This window comes from Rhineura floridana, chromosome 1 (genome assembly GCF_030035675.1).
Source record: "Rhineura floridana isolate rRhiFlo1 chromosome 1, rRhiFlo1.hap2, whole genome shotgun sequence".
Lineage (NCBI taxonomy): Eukaryota > Metazoa > Chordata > Lepidosauria > Squamata > Rhineuridae > Rhineura > Rhineura floridana.
Genome location: NC_084480.1, coordinates 89451328 through 89475783, shown reverse-complemented (window position 1 = coordinate 89475783; position 24456 = coordinate 89451328). Strand labels below are relative to the sequence as shown.

General features: G+C 41.8%; 1 protein-coding gene across 13 annotated transcripts in view; it reads right to left on the bottom strand.

Annotated features, from left to right (window-relative positions):
- The window catches only part of SEMA4D (semaphorin 4D), a 169654-nt gene that overhangs the window by 129171 nt on the left and 16027 nt on the right, over nucleotides 1-24456 (bottom strand). For 10 of the 13 annotated variants that reach the window (XM_061626030.1, XM_061626060.1, XM_061626068.1 and 7 more), the window contains exons 2-3: nucleotides 11408-11447; nucleotides 10712-10905 (exon numbers count right to left, since the gene is read on the bottom strand). The gene's annotated coding sequence lies outside the window, so the exon portion shown is untranslated. The remainder of the gene's footprint in view (nucleotides 1-10711; nucleotides 10906-11407; nucleotides 11448-24456) is intronic. The other 3 variants (XM_061626015.1, XM_061626042.1, XM_061626036.1) reach the window with 2 other exon arrangements.

Here is a 24456-nt window from a genome sequence, read left to right as displayed (position 1 = left end):
ATCAACTTCCTTTTAAGTGACCAACAATCTTTGAACACACCTACTTACTCCATTACATTTCCAAAAGAAAGCAGATTAACAGTAAGTAGTCCCATATTTCAGTAGGAGGCATCTATTGCCCCAACATCAAGTCTTCTCATGTTCTTGTTCCAAGAACTTGCCTTGCTACCTCATGTAACCTTCTTCAAAACAGCCCCCTAGCAAGGGTGGAGAAACTTCTTTTTTGTCTACAGCAACAATTCCCTCATGAGTAATCTGTCTGGGCTGCATTCTGGTGATGGGAAGGAGTGAAGGCATTAGTGAAAGGCCAGAATCACAAATGGGTGGAGCCACCACGTTTTCTCCCCCTCACCCTGCCCAGCAGGCTGTCCAGTCACTCTTGCCAGAGGCATCAACTACTAATGGCTTGCAGAGAACTCCTCCCACCCCACCATCACTTTCCCCACCCCATTCCTCCTTCCCAATCTTCTTCCTAGCTCTCCACACACCCACATGAAATGAGGCTGAAGGACAGCCCTGAGTGCCCATCCCTGCTCTCTTTTGTTCAGCCCCAAGAGGATACAGACTAAAAGGAAAGCCTTGAAAATAATAATGACCACCCAACATGCATAGCAACAAGACATCAGCAGGAGAAGTGATGAAGGAGCCACGGAACCACACTGGCCTTAGGCAAGATTAAATAAGGTACTTTCACTCACATGCCCTGCACGAGTTCATGACAGCCTAAAAATGCCTATACATTTGAACATTTATTTATTTGTTTATTTGTTTATTTATTTATTTATTTATTTATTTATTTATTTATTTATTTATTATATTTCTATACCGCCCCATAGCCGAAGCTCTCTGGGCGGTTCACAACATATGTATGGCATGCAGAAGCACCTCAGGAAGGAAATACAAACACTCCTTCCACTGGTTAAGGCTATGCAGTCTCTTGGTTCCTTAAGATGGAACAGGGAATCTTGTGCACAGTAACAGGGATGTGCCTGATGTTTGATCCATTAAGACCCAGCTTAAGCATGATATCAAGCATGGGAAAGCAAGCAGAAGTACTTTAAAAAATTGTTCAGAATCACATTTGAACTGGTAACACAGGAAGCTGCCTTACAGAAAATCAGGCCATTTGTCTGATTACTAACTAGCTCAGTATTGCCTACATCAGTAGTCTTCAACCTTTTCAGACCCAGGACGTGTGTCTGGAGATCCATTTCTTATTTTTTTTACTTATATTTGGATGGTGGTAGTGCTGCTATTAAGATCCACTTTAGATCAGGCCACAACCCAGTAATGGGTCCCAACCTACCAGCTGGACCAATGGTCGACACTGACTGGTGGCAGCTCTTTAGGGTTTTAGACAGCAGGCATTCCCAGCCCTATCTAGAGATGCCAGGGGCCTTCTACAGGCAAAGCCACAGCCCTTCCCCAATCTCACCAGTACTTTCTTCAGTCTTGCTTGTTTTTCTTCACTGCCCAATCTCACTGGTACTTCCTTCAGAAGTACTTGCTCTTGGAAAAGACAGCTGAGAAGCACCCCAACCATGCATGGCCATCTCCCCTTAAACATATCAACAGGCACATTCTGTTATACTGGTACTAGATTCCAGCACACCATGTGAGGGGACGAGCTGTGACCCCACCCAGGTAGAAAGATCATGGCACCAGGTACTATGTATGGCCTTAGCGTAACACCTAAGACAGAAATGCAAGTGATTAAGTGGTATGTACATGCCTTAAATAAATAACGCCTAGAGTTATTAAAACAGGATGTAAAACATCCTGATTCCCACCATGGAACCTTTGAATCATACCATAACTCACTAGAAAGCACAACCAGTAAAAATGAACAGGACTTTTGCTTCCAGGTAAATTTGTTGGATTGAATCCCTTGTCCCTGGCTTGGAAAAATACCTCAGGAGGGTAGTATAAATTTTGACAGTACTGATTTTTAAAAAATCTTATTTTCTAAGGGGAAGCTAAACAAAACACTATCCAGAGCTTCTTAAGCTGCTTCATCGCTTGCATTTATGGAAGCTAACGTGACTGGATGACAATGTGAGCAGTATTTTACAAGCCATTTTAATAATCAAAGCCAGTGAGTACAATTGGCTCCTGCTCTGGCATGCTGTGCTTTACAAGCCCATCTGGTGCTGTTTAAACCAAATGATAGAATAATCCCCAAAGTTTTGAGATTCTTTCAAAGGGGAATCATTACTTTCGCAATGCTTCCTGAGAACATTATTTGATGTAGACTGAGGTAACACAAGCACAGAGGAAAGAACAATGGCTACTTTGTCTATATATTAAAATGCCCAGTGGGCAAGCTGTCTTGGCCATTTAGATGGTTGAAAATATTAATTCCCCCCCCCCTTGGGAAAATTAAATTTACATTTCTCCCTGAAAGAAGAAGTGTGACTTATAAGTACACTTAGAAAATCCAACACTAATTCAGCCAAATGAAAATGCTGCCACCATTTTATCCAACTGATAGTAAGCAGCAGCATCATAGGTATCTGTTAACAGAAAAGTTTTTTTTTTAAGATTAGTTCTAGGCTCCAGAATCTTGCATCTAGAGTTCATATAGATAAGGTCTCAAAAACCACATGTTAATAATCAAAAAGAAAGAAAGGTACACAACACGTGTACCCACCTTCTGAGGTTAGGCAGGTGGCAACAAGAGAGAGCGCTTTTCAGTGGTGGTACCCATGGTGGAACACTCCCCCCAAAGAGGTTCACACAGGGCCTTCCTTCTTATCTTTCAGGCTCTGAACAAAGGCTGTCCTGTTGACCTGATAAGTAACTGATAATTTTGCATGTTTTTGTGTGTGTGTTCAATTGGTTCATACCAAGGGTAGCCAACATGGTGTCCTCCAGATACCTTAGAACTACAACTCTCAACTTCCCTGTCCACTGACCATGCTAGCTGGGTCTGATGGGAGTTGTACTCCAAAATCTGGAAAGTACATTGGCTAGCCCTTCTGTACTATTGCTAGTGTGTGGGGGGGGGGGTGCAGGCTACAAGATTTAGTGTTTGTTATGTGTTTAGCTTTTTCTCCTGGCTAAAGGATAGAACACTTGACCTTGTGTTATCTTCCTTTTTAATATTTTGTTTTGATTTTTTTACATATGTTTTATGAACTATTTTAACCACACATTTTTTTAAAAAAACACAGAAATAAGTCAGAGAGCTTTAAAGGGCTATTCACACTGGAGTTCTCTCTTATTCACTCAGTCAGCTTACTGGTAAATGAGACAATGCTGTTAAGGATAGCTTATCCCATTTTTATCATACTTTTGGGAAACTTAAAAAAAGACTGCCTACACAAATAGACAAAACTAGGTTTGAACCTGGGGCACTCAGATTAGTCACTTAACTCTACTGCAGACTCATTGTATGGATGGGCTTGGATTTTGTTTTAAATTTCCATAGTGGAAAAATGTACAGACTGTTGCTGTGTTGGAAAACACGTACAAAAGTGTCTATACTGCTGTGAATGAACATGTTAGAAGCCACCTGTGCATTAGCTTCCCTACAAAGCAACATGCAGCAACTTAAACATTCTTCTCAAATGGTGATAATTGATGCGCATGTGTGTGCACATACACACACACGTTTATATAAACATGCTATATAGAGACATTTATTTAAATAAATAAATAAAAATTATGCTTTTTTGTTAAAAATGTAGTGCTCGCACTCATATCTTAATAGAAGTGCTGTGGTTCTCAGCACAAAATGGTTGTCACAGGCAGCAAAAAAAGAGGTGGCGGTACTCCATACCAGTGGGTACTGTCACCAGAAAAGCAGTGTGTGTGTGCACACGTTCGTGTATATGTACACACACACATTTCCTTGCACAGAGATTAATTCTGCCTCTTAGCTTTTATATCACAGCAGGAAAAGTACCAAGGTGTTGTTAGAGAAAACGGGGTATTCTCATTCTCATCGATTTGGACTTGATGGCCTTATAAGCCCCTTCCAACTCTGCTGTTCTGTTCTATATTTATACATCACCCTAGCACAAATGCTATAATTCAAATTCTAAAGACTTTCAAACGGATTATAAAATGTCTGATTCTCCAAAGGTCACATGCTGAAGCTTGCAGTTTTCAACTATATTCATGGCTTCAGGCAGAAAGATGAACAGCTGGAAGAGGCATTCATCATGAGAGACAGAGATTTATTTAAAATTACTTGGGGGCAGGGTGTTAAGAGGATGAAAATCAACTAGTCTCTACTCACAAAAGCTATGAGCTATAAAGTAGCCTGCATGCCTATGGGCATTACCAACCCTCAGGCTACCAGTCTCTTAAATCAAAATAATTCATCCTTCAGCCAGGTAATATTGTGTGATGAAGCAATGTAACAGAGGATAAAGACATTTACTTTCACAGCAAAGCAGACAGGACAATGACTTATTTCCTGCTACTCCTATCTCCCTTGTAATGCTACTGTTGTAAGGGCTTCCTCTTGACCAGATGAATGATTACTTATGTTCACCTTCTGCACAGTTGGCTCACATTTCACTCTCTAACTCTCTGTCACCCTCCTTACTATACATGCATATTAAACAATCAGGCCTTTGGGAATCAGGGTTCTGTGAGGGGGACAAGGTCTGCTAACTAGTTCCCAAGATAAGCCATGACTGTTTAAAGTGTCATGATACTGCTTTAAAAGTACAATACTGATGGAACCTACATCTCCAGGAAAAGTTCTGCCTTTTTAATAAGGATCCTTATTAAAAAATGGGGGGGCGGGGAAGACACCAACCCCTAGGTTACAGTAACTCATGGTGTTTCCAGAAACAAAATTATTAAGATAGGTGGATAATCTCTTTGAAGATGTTTCTCATTAGAATATCTTATTTCTCTCATGCCAAAAAGGATTACACTTTTGTAAGTAGCTCTACCTGCATAGTTAGTATCAGAGCTGCATGGGCTTAGCCCTGCTGTTAGAGATACGTTTCAACAGCACACACTTAAGCCAAGGTGTACTAAAATTAACACATTTAAAAATAGACAGACTTATCCTGGTTACTCAGTTTGTATCTGCAAGCTCTGCATGAGTAGACCTAATAGTCTTATAATGACTCAAAGTTTGCTCCATAGGCTTGAATAATGGATTAATAGCCTTTTTTTCTTATTATTAAAGCATAATTGCCTAATATAAAGCTACAACCGAAAAAGCTAACACATTCTTCTATAAACATTTGATTTTTTTTAATTGCTTATAGCCTTATAAATGCAAAAAGTGATTTGTGAAAGATTAAGATTTTATTCATCATGGCTTTTACATCTTTTTGTCCAGCTTTGGATTAGATCTACCATCTGATGTATATTTAACATGTCACTGCAATTAGGGAGAAGTCCTGTTCTCAAGTTCTGCCAGCTGAGGGGTTCTGGATCCTAGTCTAGAATATGGTGGAATCCCTGCAACACCAGTCAAACGTGTGATAGACTGCTGGGCATACCATACATACCAGTGTAGTTTCCCCAATACACCCGTGGAACACTACCAACAGACTGTCCAAAAGAGGGTGGAGAGGTGGATGGGACAGTAGGACACAAATATGAAATCCTATGCCCTTTCATACCCGCAGTGAGCATGACATGCAGTGAGACCACAAGACATAGAAAGCTGCCTTATGCAGTCAGATCAATGCTCCATCTTGCTTCAGTCTTGTCTACACAGCAGCACTCCGAAGTTTCAGAAGAGAGCTTCTCTATCTCTGGAGATAGGGATGGGCTTAAGCAGTTAATGCAGTCCTATTTCAGTCTCGCTGGCACTCAAATAATAGGTGTGTTCCATCTTGTGGAATCCCACTGCATCCTATTCCACTGAACAGGAACAACTGTTACCTACCTGATGTGCGCTTTATACACAAAATGCACTTTTTAATGTATTCACCAACAGAATATGTGTTATGCATCATTTACATAACCATATTTTTGAATGTACTTTTTGCATACTGAAAATGTACTGCAAAACCCAGAGATATGCATAATCTGACCGGAATTGCATTCCAATCCACAAGCAAGTTCAGTAGTATTGGATTGAGGCAGTGTGCTGTGAAAACGGAACTCAGGACCTTCTGCATGCAAAGCAGATAGTTTACCACTAAGCTATAGCCCAAATGAAAGGGCAAGCGGTTATAGCTCTCCAGTCTCATGTCATGCACAATTTGAGCTCAGAAGGGGTAACTTTGGCGATGGGAAACAGTGAGAAAGTGTTTTGCACACAGTTTGTTTCCTGAGCACACATGCAAACTTGTGCACATTTCTAAAACATCTTATCCTAGAACCCCCAACATGTTCCATGCCAACAGGATTCAAAACACCCAAAACCAGGTCTACTCCAACAACTGGGGGTGTCAGGACAAAGCACGCCACAGGGGAAAGGGAGAATACATTCTGTGAACATGTAACTGCTGTGACTGTCTCCCGTGTTTCTCTTTCAAACACCCTCTGCCATATGGAATACTTTCTCTTGACCAAACTATACTGCTCTAACACTCTTCCCTCTGCACAGGAGAGCACCCATCCCCACATGCAGGCAAGCTGTCTGTTGGCAAAGGCTGAGCTTTCTACTCCAACCACTACCACTGCTGACCAAACATTCATAAGCACTTTTGCCTTACAGGATCACAGCCCAGATACTAGGAGCAAAACAAACGGCCACTACACACACAGAGTTCCACCACAAACCTCAAGGGGGAAAATATCCTGCCACTCACTGCAATCTCCCCCTCTCTCCAATGGTGGGGGGCAGTGGGGGGGGAGGGAAAAGGCAGCTGAGCACTCAGGTGGCATCAATCAATCGTCTGCCTCACACCCTCAAAAATTCCATCCTTTTAGTGCGCTCCCACAAGAGGCAGTGATGACTGCCTACTTGGATGCCTTTAAAAGATTAGACAAATTCATGGGAAGTAAGTCTACCAATGACTACTAACAATGGCTATGTTCTCCTTCCCTGTCAAAGGCACTATGCTTCTGAAAATCACTTGCAGGCAACCACAGGAGTGGAGAGCGCTGTTGTGTTCCGTTTCTGCTTGTGGGCTTCCCCTGGGCATCTGGCTGGCCACTGTGAGAACAGGATGGTGGTCTAGATGGGCCACTGGCCTGATCCAGCAGGCTTTTCTGATATTCTTAAAACACCTATTGCACATGCAGATTCAAAAGAATGTGCAGCTGCTTCCTATTGCTTCATTTCTCTCTCCCTCTGAATCTCCCTATAGTATCCACAGACCACTCTCTCACAAGTACAGGATCTATCCCACACTGCATTCCATGCTGACCACTAGGGAGGCCTACCTCCATGACCAGGAGCAATAGCCAGGAAGCTCCTGGTTCTTTCTTCATGGGGTTGTTAACATGCTTCTTTTAGTAAGGCCCCTGTACCCTTCTAAGCTCTGTGATAGGCAGTGCAACAAGTGATATTCCTAGCATGGAACTGGTGCCATATCGGACACTGCACCTGCTACCCTGCTATCTAAACAGTCACTGTCCAAATCACAGGAATCCTAGTGGAGTGACTAACTGGCAACTAACTCACTCTTTTCCTTCCAAGATCTCCTCCATCCTGGATGCTGCTGATTAAAAGCTCTGACTTTGCCACATATGGCATATCTTTGTTGGCAGGAAGTGGCAGACAGGGATCCATTTTCTTCACCCTGGTATGATCTGGCTTCAGCTGCCCTCTGGACGTGACTGAGAAGAAGGAAGGGGGCAAAAAGCTTGATGGGCTCAAAGGCAGTGGCCCTTCCACTGTGTGCTCACTTAGGTGCCCCAGACAGTGAAGGGGCAGCTTCTCTCAGGATGCACAAGTGGGATGGGTGTTACTGCCAGGGTATAGCAGTCACTTAGCGATGGGGGGGGGGACAGTGATGATGAAGAAGGGGCAGCGAGTCCTGCTTAGATGCTACATATCAGGCAACATAGGTGTGGGGATGAACTGATCACATAGGACCCAGACACTGATCTATGCTAGGAATGGAGACCCTATGGCCCTTCAAATATTATTGTATTCCAACTCCCATCAGTCCCAGTAAGCATGGCCAATGGGCAGCGATGATAGTAGCCGGAGTCCAACAACTTCTGAAGGGCCACAGGTTCTCCACTCCTAGCCCATACAGTACACCAGCAGACCTGCAGAGACTCTTCTCAGTTCAGCACGCCCCTTCCTCATGCCGGTCCTGCAGCAGCCTTGGCTCGGCCTCAAGCACATAGGCGGGCCAGTGGCGACAGAGGTGGCCGCGGCAGCACCAGGGCTGTGGGCACTCCAAACCTTTGACTCTGACTCCTCTATTTTTCTACTGTCCAACTCCGACTCCACCCAAAATTGCTTCCAACTCCGCAGCCCTGGAAAGGGCTGTAAATGTCTTTTTAATTGGAAGCTCTCATAGGAGCATTTTTATCGCTGCCTGAATATGCGCTGATCTTGGCATCACAGCATTTGTCTTCATCTGGGTCCTGTGTCATACACTGACACACAAAATGTTTTCCATCTTGAGTTATGGTGAAATGCTCAACTGCAGCTGACTTCATGGGAAGCTTCTTTGACATTTTGAATTTATATTTTAAAAAATTTGTCAATCAAAATTTATTTTGAAGTCGGAGTCTGAATCGGTACATTTCTACCGACTCCAACTCCACCCAAAATTGCTTCTGACTCCAACTCCACAGCCCTGGCCAGCACAGTGAAGGAGGAGGCAACAGCAGCAGCAGCAGGTCTGTTTCTTCAGGAGCCTTGCCTGCGTGTTCCTTTAGGACTAATCTAACTATTGCCTTCCTGAGCCGCTTCAAGGAGCGAGTTAGTACCGGGAAGGGCCTACCGTAGGCACCAAGCCTCCTTCCGTCATGGGACTCAAGGCAGCGTACGTGAGGTTTCTTTGCAGATATCCATCCAGGCCCGACATACCCAGACCTGCTTAGTTCCAGCTAGGTAGTGGACTCATGGACTTATGTGCTTTTAGACGGTACCTTGGGGCCAATTTTAGTGCTGCAAGTGTTAAGCTGGAAATGTAGATTATGATGGTTATTGTTATTTAACTCTTGTAAATTGTGTTTTGTAAATCATATTGCTTTATTGTTTTATTGATGTATTCTTGTATTGTATTTTGATATTTGTGTCTTCTGTGAGCTGCCTTGAGGGCCTTGGGCCGAAAGGCGGGGTATGGATGGATGGACGGATGGAGATAGATGGATGGATGAGAGGGAGGGAGGGAGGGAGGGAGGGAGGGAGAGAAATCTGTGGGTCAGCTCAGATGTGCCTGGGTATGGATCCCCCTCCCTCTTTTTTTCACAGCGTGGGATTGTACTCAGGATTGAACCAGGAACCCTCTTAACATAAAGCAAGAACTATTCCACTGAGCTAGGGCTCCTCCTGCAGCTTCTATCCATCTGGCATCAATAGTTGGGTACAAAGACTGAAGCAAAGGGAAAGAGAAATGCCCGATGTATCTGACTGCTGTCTACTGCTGTGGCTGAGTAGTTAGGGAGTTGCTCCATAGTGTTTGCTGTGTGAGTTTGAGTCCCAGGAGCTCACTGCCTTTTATCCCTGACATTTTTTCCAGGCATGCAAAGGGAGACAGAGACATGTTCCTCCCTACCCCATGGCAGGGCTCCAACTCTATCTCCTGCTTCCCAAGTCCACACCCTGTGCAGTGAGCTACTGGACACTACTGTTGTCAGAGTGTGTGTGTGGCTTCCCAGTTGTGTGTCCTGGCCCTGGCCCTTGGTTGCTTGACAAAGTCTCTCTCTCTGGATGATCCTGAACCCCTGACCCAGAGAGAAGTAGGGGTGCGTTCTGTGTAGGCCCCCATCCAGGTAATGTTGTATGTATTGAGCTCCTCAAGCAATGTCTCTAAGTGGCAGATCTCAAACACCTGCCTGTTAAGATGCCTGGAGACTGGCAGGACTGGGGTCACTGCTGGCTGTACAAGGGGCTTATGAAGTAAGGATGCTCTGCTATTGTTACATGTGTTGTGATGCAGGTAGGTGTGCTGGGGGCATGCTCCAATTGCTGAGAGTTCATTGGCTGTCTCTTATGTGGGTGGCATGTGAATTGTGGCAGGGTTTTTTGGTTTGTATTTTCTTCTTGGGTGTTTTCCCACTCCCCACTCCTCCAGGGATAGGATTCAGTGGCCATTCTACCATTGTACCAGTGGCATATCTGTGGACTCAGGATAATGCAAGTACAGGATTACTCAGTTCATAACTATTCCTCTAGTCACTGTGGCTCCATAAAACAGATTACTTTACACAGTGAGGACCACTGGTACAGATTCCTGAATGCTTTGTTGTGTAAAAAGGAAGATAAAATCACTGCTGAATGGCAGATAACAAAACACTAGGAAGGAAACATCTTTTTTAAAACTGTGTGCAGAGAAAGCAACTCATTTTAACCTAGTACTGCAGAATCTTAAAACTTCAAGATGTTGTTACTAAAAATTCAATCCATCTGAACCCAATTGTTTTGCAAAACAATTTTGTAGTCACATTTCTTGTGCTTGACCTTACAGCACATTCCTATGCGTGTTTACTTTTAAGTCCCAGTGTTCAATGAGGCTTACTCCCAGGTAAGTGCATATGGAATTACAAGTTTGTTAAAAGTTAAGTGTGTGTGTGTGGTATGTGTGTGATGTGTGAGTGTAGTTCAAGAATGCAAATAAAGAAGTCACACTAGAACTATTAAGTATTGGAATGCACTGACCTTTATATCCTTGATTTGCATATGGCTGCCTACTTCCCCTCATTTAATTCTTCTGAAAGAGGACTGGCTTCTTGCAATTGCTCTCCTCATGCAGAATTACACAAATACCAATGCTTTCAGTTTCTTGTACAGTAAAGAACTGTAGGGACTCACACTATTCTTTACACAGTCTGAAGCAAAAGCCTTCTGTGGTTCTAGGCAAGGACAAGAGATTTGTTGTCAAGTGAAAAGTCCTCAGAGAAAAGAATGACAGCATTCTAAAGCTGGTTGCATTTTAAATCCTGTGCAGCCTCAACTGGATTTGGGATCAATATTACTTTCTCTAAAGCAAAATAAATCCAATACTAAGGAGAAAGGGCAAGCACAAAGCATGTCTGTAAGGACAATGGCAAGATGCCTAAGCTTTTCATGTTATTATGCAAGATTTAGTGAGCAATCAATAATATAAAGTGAATACAATAGTTGTATGCCCACTGAGTCTTGCCAATCTAAAGTACATTTTACCTGGAAGCAAGCCTCATTGAATTCCAGTGGCATTTCTTCTAAGTGACTGTTTTCAAACCCACAGTCTAATGTCCTGATCCTGTGCATTTTTTTTTACTGAGGAGGAAGTCTCATCAAATTCAGTGCAGATGTAAAGGTACCTAGGATTGCTGTCTAAATCTTACATTGGAAAGTAACCATAAAGCAACTCACCATGAAGATCAGAAGACTTTTTATGGGATTCACTGTATTCCTGTAGGGAAGAAAATAAAGAGTTTAATTGGTCTTCATTGTGTCAATATTTTTTTCTTCCAGGCTCCATATCACAATTACAGTCTTTCTGGCTGAAAATGATTCCTTGGGACTCCCACTGGAAGTAGTCAATGTCAGTCCCTAATCACTGTCAGGAAAGGTGAGTGATGGGAAGCACTTTCACCTTTTCCCTTGGGTAAGTACAGAGGCTCCACGACATGGAACTATGTGTCTAGAATTCAAATGAATGCTTAACATCATATTCACCTTTAGGAAATAAAACATGAGGCAATAGGCAAAGAGAGAAAAAGCCTACCCCGCATTCATAAAACTGCTCAGTTTTAAGCTAGTTATCAAGGATTGTCCAAAATCCATGCTAATATACATAAATACATACACAATTACAGAGCAAAAACCAGTCTGTAACACAGCAAATATCAGCTGTGCTCCCATCTGGTTAATATATTTTTGTTATGCATGCAGAATTTGTTTAAAATTCTTTACAGTGGAGGATGTAAAATAGATTATATTATAGGAAAATGTTTAATGCACCTGCACACAACATTTTATAAATATACAATTATATCACTACTAAATTGGTTGTAAGTACTTAAAAACAGTTGGGATATATTTCAAATTATTAAGTTCTAGTATTACTTTTTAGGTGTGGCCTCTGTGCAGAGCTGGATATTTCAGATGAGTAAGAGTAGCATCAGATTTCTGGGCAACCAGATTAACGCCTTTTACCAGGTGCTCTGATTAACAAATTACAAAGAGCAAATTCCCATGAATTCATGTTCGTGAACATTTATGCCCAGTTCTTGCAAACTACTGCAAACTGAATTGACAGGAAATCTGCCTCTAGTTTTTCCGTTTTTAGGAACAGTATCAAAAGAAGAACACTTGACATTTTGCTCTGGTGTTGACATAACAATAAACCAATCTCTTAATCATGTTTTAAATATTTGGAGCAAGCTGTCAATTCCTGTACTTTGTCCCCACTCCCACACAAATTTTCCCCATCTCTTTTCTTGCCAAAGTTAACCATGTCTTTGCATTTCATTTGCACTGATACTGATGATGGCAACTGCTACCAAAAGTTAATGTTCGAAACCGGGGTTTGAAGTTAGTTACTATTAACCCTGGTTAGCCCTGTGCATCACCATCTTTGTTCTGACAAGAGAAAAGACATGGAGATTCAGGCAGGCATTGATGAGATCAGTCTACAATGGGCCTAATCTTCCTCAAAATCTTCCTCTGCCTATTTTGATTTCAGATATTTGTTCAATTATTTGTGAAGTTGACCTGATGTGCCAAAATAATTACTTAATCCTTGGAAACACCTTGAGTACCCTGCAGTATTAAACGGGAAATATTTACTGAAATACATTTATATTACCGTATATTCCGGCGTATAAGACGACTGGGCGTATAAGACGACCCCCAACTTTTCCAGTTAAAATATAGAGTTTGGGATATACTCGCCGTATAAGACTACCCCTGCTTAATCAAACAAAAAGCAGAGCTTTGCTTAACTCAAAATTTCTTCTCCCTTTGATAACCACATCTACACAGGTTCCACCTCCATACTCAAAATGAAACTGAGCCTGGAAGTGTACAACAACCCCACACATACCTTGCTAATTCGATTATCAATGCCAGGATGTCTGTCTTATCGACTACTCTCCTGCTCCCCCACACACACACCGGGCATCATGAAAGACCCAGTCCTGGGCTCAGAAAGAAAATAAATATCTGGTCCTCTTCAAAGTATTGAGAAGCCTCTTGTTTTAATTGAAATAATAATTATAAATTCTTGTTCTTATCACCAATGGGAGTTAATTATCTTGCATATGCTGCTGTTGCTTCTATGGCTGTAACGGAGTGAGGTTAAAGATAAGTGAAATGCAAATAGGAAAAAAAATACAGAAGGCAGACTTTCCTAAATGTAATACCATACCAACCACAACAAGATTCCTATAAGGCAAAAAACTAAGCATCTCACAACCAGTCAGGATTCCTAACCAAAAACCAAAAATATGATAAATGAAGAAATATTTATATAAGCATAACTATCAAATATATTTATTATTTACACAAACTGTAAAGATATTTATAGTGCAATCCTAAATTTATTTATTCAGAAGCAAGTCCCAGCGTATTCAATGGGGCTTACTCAAACAGGGACAGAAATGCAACCTCAAGTGATAAGCAACTTCATTCACACAACCCAAAATTCCGAATCATGCCTCTTTACACTGTTTTGCAACTGTTTATACTTGTTTTTATGGTTATTGGATTTTAAATGGCTTTATTTCTTGTTGTGAGCTGCCTTGGTTTCCAACCCTACCTCACAGGGGTGTTGGAAAGACTCCATACACACACGCACACACTGCAGATGTATAAATACATACAGCCCATATAATAGTTTATTGTCAAACCAATTGGTCATTGCAGAAAAATCAGTATTAGTTTTTTAAAAATCAGTATTAGTTTCCTACAGAATAAAAACTGCAATACCTAAGTAAGCCCTGTCTACTTGCTTTAAAATAGGACTGGGGGGGGGGGGGCAGAAAGAGAACACAAACACAATTCTTTTTTACATTCACTCCAAAGTCCCATTGATTTTCAGCACATTCATAATCATGTCTACTCAAAAGTAATTCCTACTGAATTCAATAGGATTTACTCTGGACATATGGGATTAGCACTGTTTTTACCCCCAAAAGCAACTATTGGGAAGGTTTTCAAAACACTGCCCAGGATCTGACTCCTACACACAACAGGGGGAAAAACTGAAATGTATATACCTACCCAATTTATGAGATTTTCAGATAAACAGGAGGGGAAACCACCATTTTCTGGCCTCGCAATGAGGTTTTGCAGACACTGCCACCAAACAAACACTTCACTGATTGGCTGAAATCCTGAACGGGCGGGGTTAAAGCTACGAAGTGCTATACAGTAGTTTAAAAAAAGATTTAACCGGGGGGGGGGGTGCCTGACGTTTTTATGTATATTTCGAGAACTGCACCACCTAGAAACTTAATTTTTTTTTTAATGAAAGCTGAGAATCCGGGCCACCTAAGGGGCTAGCCGGGCGCCGGGTGGCATGCTTAGAATCCGGGTAAAACCCAGCTATCCGGGCAATATGGCAACCCTAATAAGATGACACCCGGCGTATAAGACGACCCCCGACTTTGGAGAAGATTTTCCAGGGTTAAAAAGTCGTCTTATACGCCGGAATATACGGTACTTTTGGTTTAACTAAATGATGAGCATCTGGAAAAACAACCATATTTTACTCAATAATTCCATGCTTATGAATTGCAAAGAATGACCAATTAGAAAAACAGGGAGTAAAGAGAGAGAAAAACATGCCTTGTTAGTCCAGCACAATAGCACTGTTCTTAAGCTGTTCCATGAGAAACCATATCTACACTTTTCCTCCTATAATGCCCTGTTAAGTAGGAAAAATAAATGCAACATATTGTAATGACAAAATCTGAATGATGGAAACACTTGTGTCATGAGCAAACACCCAAAAATAGTAAAATGTGCAGGACCAGGCCAGCATCTCATAAAAAACAATCCGTGACCACAAATGACAGGATGAAAACACAAGTGTCACTTCAAAAACTAACATAAGCAAATGTGCATTCAGGATGACATGGCTTAGTTTGAGACAAGACATATAAATGTGCCTAATTTGTGCAGGTGGCCAGACACAATTTTTCATAAATTTGAAAGCAGACTAGAAAGGGCTGTCATCATGTTATAAAAATGAGTCAAATAAACTGAGTACACAACAGCATAGGTGAGAAATCTTGCAGAGAACAATACATCCTAATACCATCCTCAGCTATGAGTCTATTTAAGTAGCTGCCTTATTCCAGTCAGCCTAGGCTATTATCTAGCCCACTGTTGTACTGCGACTGGTAACAGCTCTCTGGAATGTCTGGCTGAGGTCTTGCCCAACTTCTGCTACCTAATCCTTCTAAACTGGACATGGTCAAGGACTTTTTCAACAACAACAACAACTGGAAAGAGCATGGCTTATTTTCTAAGACATTTCAATGTGAACGAGGGAAAGTTGCTCACCTCTACTCAAAACAAAGGGTGTGTGGCTGAAATATACTGTAACTACTCTGGAATGACAATCTTTGAATTTTGACTGCATAAGCAAGCATCCAGATTTATACCTAAAAGAGACAGAAGAGTCTTCTACAGAGTTTCCAGTTAACTGGAGCATATTTTACTAAGTATTAGTTTTTACATGTTCAATATTATTTGAGAAAATATTAGGTTAAAATGTTAAATGTTTAATGTACAGTAGGGCCCCGCTTACCGGCGCTTCGCATTCCGGCGTTCTGCTAATGCGGCGATGGGAAATTCCACTTTTTAAAGCCGATTTTGCGACATTTTAGTGTCATTTTCGCGCGACGGCCCCATTATAGTCTATGGGTTCCGCTTTACAGCGATTTCCACTTTACAGCGGGGGCCTGGTCCCTAACCCGCCGTATAAGCAGGGCCCTACTGTACAACAGCAAAACTACCATCAACACCTTATGGGGTTAGCACGCCAAACCACCTATTTGACCACAGTCAAATACTGCCCAATATTCCAAGAATGCCAGATATGTGTGTGGTAGCATACCTTTTCTCTTCCTCATTATGGTACCAGTTGGTCCCCTAGGTCTGCAGTAGTCAGCAGCAAACTAAGCAGTGCATAGGAAGCCGCCTTATACAGAGTCAGACCATTGGTCCATCCAGGTTGGTCAGTATTGTCAACATTGACTGCAGACAACTAGTTAGGATTCTTACCCAGCCCTACCTGAAGTTGCCAGGGACTGAACCTGGGACCTTCTACATGCCAAGCAGATGCTGTACCACCAAGCTATGGCCCTTCCCCGAAAGTATAGAAAAGCTTCTCTTCCCAGTTACCTACTATAACCACAAGCATCTCCAAACAGAAGCACAAGAAGCCATAAGAGGCAAAAGACACTGCCTAGAGTGTCAGACTATGATCAAGAAGAACTAAGTTCAAACTATCGCTCAGCCACAAAACTAACTGGGCAAATCATACTCTCAGTCTAACTTTCTTCAAAGAGTTGGTGGGAGGATAATACAAGAATGAACTTGATATAGTGCCCAGAGTTCCTTCAGAGAAGGGTAGGAAACATGCAATCAGACAATTCATTATTCATAATTATTATTATTTTAAAGTTAATGATGCTGTTTTACAATACCCATCTAATTTGTTTTTGTAATTAGCACAAGTATCAAACCTGTTCATGATTATGTTCTTGTCTCTTCTAAAAATGATTAAGAAAATTTGTCCGGTGAATTGACCAAGTCTAGTCAATTGACTGTTCAAATGCCCCACCATAGAATGCAACAGAAAATCTAGACCAGAGATAGTTTTTCCCCACTTGTATGGTCAGTTATATACACTCCTCCTCTCATCTAGCTCTCTAGAACTATCACACTCATAACTGAAACAGGATTTTGAATGCTCAGACTTTTAGTTTAGTTGTTTTGTCTGCCTGCCAGAGAGTAAGTAGATCATTAAAGTCAAAGTTAAGAGGCTTTATAATGAAGATTTAAGTAGAATTAATGACATTCGATACGTACATGCTGTGGGTTCAGTCCTGAAAACATGAAAATGAGTAATTTAATTCTAATGAGGACTGATGCTGGTGACATTAAGGAAAGCAAATAAAAAGCATCCCTTCCTTCCTCTCTCCTTCCTAGATTTGCTACACACACTGAAATCCCTACTACATTTCCACCATACACTCCATAATTGCAGCAGACCACAGGATCAAGCAGTTAACCTCCCAGTAATGGCAGAAGGAGACATCTAAGTTCCATGCAATGTGGATTTTTCCAGACAAGGAAGGGCGACCACAGGCATTCTGTACACCATCTGAAGTGACTACTAGCACTAGTTGATCACTCTCCCAGTGAAAAGCTGTAGCCAGAGGGGGGCTTTCAAAGTTTTGAAGAGGCAACCATAGAATAAAGCTGGGCAGCTTCACATAGGACAAGGGTAGGGAACCTTTTTCAGCCTGAGGGCAACGTTACCTTATGGGCAACTTTCCAAGGGCCACGTGCCAATGACTGGCAGGACCAGAGGTAAAGCGGGTGGGGCAACTAATGAAAATTTTACCTTTGTACTGCAGACTAGTTTCTACGTATAATTGCACACCCTTCCTTATTCTCCATCCAGGAAAGAGGCATGAGAATTCAAGGGCGCATCCCAGTGAGCCAAACACTTGCGTGTGAAGCACAGCCAGTAAGAGGGATTTGTGACCTGGGAAGAGTTCGGAGGTCCAGATGGAAGCGCTTGGAGGTTCTCCACCCCCGACACAGAATCTATTCTTAGCTATTTCAGGTATCTGCTTGTTCTGTTTTTTTAATAGTTACACAACAGATTTTTACAATAATCTCTTCTATCAAAAGTCTGCTCTAATTTGCAATGTGCCTTGATTTTTTGTTTATTTATTGAATGTGATGTGCAGAGCTTGGAAAAGTTACTTTTTTTGAACTACAACTCCCATCAGCCCAGTCTAATGGCCATGCTGGCTGGGGCTGATGGGAGTTGTAGTTTAAAAAAGTAACTTTTCCAAGCTTTGGTGATGAGTCATGGCAGCAATGTCTGGGGCACCAAGGCTCCTCAGAAGACAAGAGCTCCTCTACATCAGGCCTTCTCATTCACCCTATGGCTTCTGCAATGTGCCTGACCTACAGTAGGCTACATAGCGTAGCAGAGAGCAGATGGTTTTGTGGTCTCTGTACTGAGGTCCAGAGGGAACAAAAACACAACAGAAGAGCGAAAAGCATGGTCTTGAAGGTCTGAGCAACCCAGTTCCTTGATGGCATCTTATGCTTGTTTTGATATAGTGATTATACACACACATTAAGCAGCTCTTAGGTCACAGATAAAATACTTCTTATTCCTTTGTCCATTGCTCTGGGCTGCCTTGAAGGTACACAAAAATGAAATTAATTTCAATTGTTTTCTACAAAACAAGGTGCGCACAGCAATAGCTTTTTTCATAATTTTCTAAAAACAGTTTTATATAAAACAATAGAAATTGCTGGCATTCTGTTGCATATTAGATGGGCTGAGCCAGAAAAGGAAATTGACAGAGTCATGCAGCAAAGGATGCAAAGCTAATAAAAAGAGCAATTAAAGAACAGACGGTGCTCACTGCCTTTTGAAGACTGTTCCCCCCCCCCGTTTCCTGTAGAAAGTTCTATAGCAGGGAAAGTGTTACAAAAAGTCTCAGAGGAGCGCTTAGATGCCAACACGTATTTACTTATGAAACATAGGTGTTAAAAAATAATCTTTTTTGGGGGAAAGTGAGACAAGGTGTAAGACAACCAATATTTGCCTTGATAAACCGCACACAGGAGCAAGAATAAGACAGAGCTTAGGGATACCAACTTTTAAAAAAAGGCAATACATAGCTTGAGTTGCATAATTCTAGAAGTCTATCAGCACCATTGTATGCAAGCCTGTCAGGTTCAGGCCATCAGGATGCCTGTAACTTTAAAAAAGTATGTGTGGTTATCTATTTGTTAATGTAAAATTATAGCCTGCCTTTCAGCCTTAACACGTGTGCACACAAACACACACCATACACAAGGCAGGCTACAATTAAAATTGCAACCAACACAGTAAAAATCTAAGAGAATGAAAAGAGGCAGAAAAGCTAATCACATACTCAGCACATTAAACCCAAAAACAATATAGCAAAGAGGGAAAGATCAGCACAGTCCAAACACCTGGCAGGAAAAAAAAATCTTAGTCTGAAAGTTGTAAGAGAGGGAGCCAACTGAGACTGTTTGGAGAGGAAGTTCCACAGTCTGGGTGCCGCAATTCTTGTATTCAGACCAATCATACCTCTAGATGTAATGGTACATAGAGTGGGGTCTTTCATGTTGAATGTATTGAGTGGACAGATTAATTATTATACAGCCACGTGAGGTGAGTGTGGGTTTTTCACATTCCACAATGTTAAATTGAAAATACCCGCCATGCCATTCTGATGCTTCCCATAAGCTCATTTCAAAACAAAACCTTACAAAACATATAGTCCTGAACTCGGAAATGCCTGCCTAACAACCCTCTCAATTTTCATGGCAATACAAAAAACAGTCAGAGAGAATAGAGAGTTCAAATCTAAAAAGAGAGAGAAAAACCCAGAGTACTTTTGGACTTTTTTCTGTCAGAGTTCTCGTAATCTGTTGAAATTCATTAAAAATCAGCCATGTTCACAGAGTACCTGTAAATCTACTACTGACCTTGCCCCATACTCTGACCTTCATCTTCTGCAGTTTAAAAGTTTTTAAAATGCCTGGCTGAATTTTAATTAATTTAATAAATTTTGCATTGAACTAAATGATAGTGTTGGGCATGCTCTGTAAAAACCAACTGTCAGTGTTCTAAAAGCCAGACCTACAACTGCTTCACTTGCCTAATCAGAGGGCCACATCCACGCCAGACTTTGATTTCACTTGAGACAGCCAGGGCTTCCCCCAAAGTATCCTGGGAAGCATAGTTTGTAAAGGGTGCTGAGAGGAGACTCCTATTCCACTGACAGAGCTCCAGTGGCCAGACTAGTTTAACAGTCAGCCACTCTGACTGAAGGTCTGTGAAAGGAACAGGGCGTCTCCTAGCAACTCTCAGCACCCTTCACTAACTACACTTCCCAGCATTCCTTGAGAGAAGCCATGACTGTCCAAAGTGAAATAAAAGCCTGGTGTGGATGTGGCCAGGGACAGCTTTGGTTTAAATTTGGGTGGGAGGCTACATGTGCCCACTGTAGAATAAAACAGTGAGGGAAACCCTGAAAAGCAATTATATTGTTCACAATGTTTTCCTTTTGGAAAGAAAAGGGGCTTCCCCTCCGCCCAGTGCCCACCCACACAATCTCCTCCCCTCCCCCTCCCCTCCCCCTCCCCTCCCCCTCCCCTCCCCCAGATCAGTATTGGACTATGACCTGGGAGATCAGGGTTCGAATCCCCACACAGCCATGAAGCCAATGGGCTCTCAGCCTCAGCCTCAGAGAAAGGCAATGGTAAGACCACCCCTGAACACAGTTTACCATGAAAACCCTATTCATAGAGTTGCCATAAGTCGGGGTCGACTTGAAGGTTGTCCATTTCCATACATGAATGCACAGAAATAAATCCCATTGAACTCAAAAAGTACACAAATGATCAAACCCACCATCCCTCCTCCTATCCCCTCCCTCTTGCCCCTTCGTGGCCCCTTCTTTGCCCCTCCCTCCCCATCCCCTTCCAATCCCCTCCTTCTCCATCATCCCCATGGTCAGTTTTACCTATGTTAAGCATGATTGCACAGGAGTAAGTACCACTGAACTCTATAAGCATGCAAATGATCAGGCCTGCCGTCCCCTCCCCCTTCCTTTGCTCCCCTCCAATCTGCTCCTTCCATTTCTCCCTCCTCCTGCAAGTCAGTTTCACCTGACATAAGCATGATTGCACAGAACTAAATCCCATTGAACTCAATAAGCATGCAAAAGATCAGATCTGCCATTCCCCTCCTTCCCCTCTCCTCCCCTTTTTCTTCTTCCTCCTCCCCTGCCCACTCCAGCCCTCCCTCTCTCCCCCCCGGTCAGTTTCACCTATCCTAAGCATGATCGCAGGGGAGTAAATCCCACTGAACTCAATAAGCATGCAAATGATCAATCCTTTCTCAGCAAACTTGCACAGGATCCCATTTCTTACCTCCCAGATTAAAAAGCTGAGAAATTCACTAACAGGCAAAAAACCTTGCAGTTAAAGAACGTACTATAGCCCACAGATATTTCTATCAAACTTTAAGAAGCAGGAAAACTGTGCAGCTATAGTGAATGCACCAGGGAAGCAGGAGACCTGACCTCCTCTCTGAGATATTGGACTGCCCTACACATTCGTCAAAATGCAAACACAATTTGGGTTGGTCTTTCACAGTCCAATCCACTTCCTGTGTAGCTTGCAAGAATTTGGTAACATGTGCCTCTGAGCATATGGTGAATGGTGGCAACACCTGCAATCAGCCCAAATAACAGAAACAAGACATGTGCTGTGCTGATCTTGTTTTAGCAGGGAGGAAGCAACATTATTAAGACAGTTGATACAGTTCAGATGGTTACTTTAAATATGTCTCATTTACTTTGCAATTTTAGTGAAGTTTCCTATAGGAAGTCATTTTCTTTTGTTTCTCTTTCTGTGAATATGTGAAGTACAGCAACACTTTGCAAAATTTACACTAAAAAAACTCCAAACATAATTGTGGAATAATGGCACTGACTATTCTGCAGAATAGTCTTCAGGGGACATCAGGAGTGTCTCAGTTTGCACAAGATAAAACAGTAGGAGACTAAATATATTCTAGCAAACTTCTACGTGTGCTCTATGTTTTTAATTGACTGTGCCCACCTTTCCTTAAATGAAGTGGTTTAAACATAGCAGACTGAAAACATGCATCCTCTTTTTTCCAACAGCTAGTCATTGCTGAAGTAGCAACGTATTGTAATCAGTCTGATTTTACATCAAACTGCCGTTTCAGATTCAACTGTTAATGCACCCAAAATAGAAATAGAACATTACCGCCAATTAGAAACACAAAAGCTGTCTTCACCATCATATGACACTGACCAATAAAAAGGCTTTGAAATTAATAAAAATAAATTTGACACAGATTTCTAGGATGAATAATGAGGGAAATAATATTTCCTACATTAGATTCTCTGTAGAAACATTAGTAACACAGGAAAGAAGCAAACTAAGAACACCAACAAACATACAAAAATATAATTCTCCATCTTTGGAGATGGCAGGTGTTGCCACCACTCACCATATGCTCAGAGGCACATGTTACCAAATTCTTCCAAGCTGCAGAGGAAGTGGATTGGACTGTGAAAGACCAACCCAAATTGTGTTTGCATTTTGACGAATGTGTAGGACAGTACAATATCTCAGAGAGGAGTTCAGGTCTCCTGCTCCCCTGGTGCATTCACTATAGCTGCCCAATTTCCCTGCTTTTTAAAGTTTGATAGAAATATTTGTGGGCTATAGTACATTCTTAAACCGCAAGGTTTTTTGCCTATTAGTGAATTCAACTCTTGGATGGCAAACCGATGTATATCCCATGGGAGAGACTGATCAAGTACACATCTGCTTGGCTTCAACAGTGCTGCAGACTCAGATGCTCCCAGACACTTAACTGAGCTCTAACTGCAGCACACAATGGAAAATTTCCCATTGCATCCTCTGGTGATGCAAGAAGCAAGACCTGGTGGAAAGTTGCTCCTGTCTAAATTACTGTACTCTATCCATTAAATTGCTTTCGTTTCAGAAGCCTTCTTAAGTTGGTATGGTAAGTTTAGGCTGAGTGACAGAGACCTACCTAAAGTCACTTGCACAAAGTCACATTCATTTCACAAAGGCGAGTGAACGATCCTGTTGTTATAACAGCTCAAATGGGAAAGGACTATAGCCTTAGATCTAGGGCAGTACAGGGAATAAACAAAAGTTAGCAGACAAGAAGAAAGCAGAGAAACAAAACTGGAAATATATGTTGCTGGACTACCACTCCCATCTGCTCCAGTTAGCATGTCCAATGGTCAGGGATGATGGGAGATGAAGTTCATCAGCATCTGGAGGACACCATATTGGCTACCCCTGTAATACTAGACGCAAACACATGATTGCTGTAAGTTCCCCCAAGCCTCCCCATTTCACCCTATCTTTTACTTCTCTGTAAATATGATAGTTGTTGGGTTTTTAAATTCATGACATTGTAGCTAGTATATACAACAGTTTAAGTTTTTCTTTAACATAGGTTAAACTGCCACTTAAACACAAAGATGGCAACAGCAATCAAGAACCAGGCCCTGCAAAATTTTACCTGCCCCAAAACAGCACAAACCTTAGCCTGGCCCTGTACAAATTTAAACCACAATTGGCAGCAGATTTCCATAGTTAATTATGGAACAGTCATAATTGAAGAACAGGAAGTACCTTGGAGTAAGACAGTCACCTCCTTCTCTGCTTCCAATACCACCATGCTTGGCCAATGTTGAAGCTAGTTCCTATTTGTGCTCTAGATTTGTCAGTTGTCAGACTTCTGGAGTCATAGCCACTATGAACATACCTGCACACATTAGTACAACAAACTACAGTATATGATTTTATTCTTTAATCAACACAGACAAAGAGTTTGTATAGTTATGAAGATCAGTCTCTGCTTCCTCCTTACATCAATTGTACAACATAACAGCAGTCCCACATCACGGATCCATACAAACCACATGACCAAATAACCACAAGTCTTAGCATATCTGAACAACATTTTAACAGAATTTAAAAACAGAAGAAAGCAAAATGTTTATTTTCATGGATGTAGAAAACATTGGAGAGGAAAAATTTGCACCACAACTATATTTCTGTTTTTAAAATCTTAATTCCAAAAACAGTTGTATCTTTTTGTTGATGATACTGTTTTAAGTGCAGGAAAGCCATCTCATAAGAATACTTAGAAGATTTTCATGGCCCATCTAGTCGCTAACCACTGCACATACCCAGCATTCCGATCAGTTGAGAAATCTGTTTAATGCTGATTTTTAAAAAAAAAAAACGCACTTGAGCTGATCCCACCAAGTTTTACAGTAAAAAGAGGCAGGGGTTGACTAGCATAATGTGCCCCCATTTTCAAAAGAGAGGTGGAGATGCAATGGCACTGACAGAACAGTAAGTGTGGCTCTACCCCAAGATACCTGCCACAAGGCTTCTGTGAGTGTATGGGGAACCTGTGACCCTCATCATCATCTCTGACCATTGCCCACACTGATTAAGTTGATGGGAGTTGCAGACCAGCAACATCTGGAGGGCCACAATTTTCCCATCTCTGCCCTGTGGGAAATCTAGGAACTATAAGCAGTATAGAAAATGCTACCTACAGCCAGGGTGTTACATATGCCAATTTATAGTTG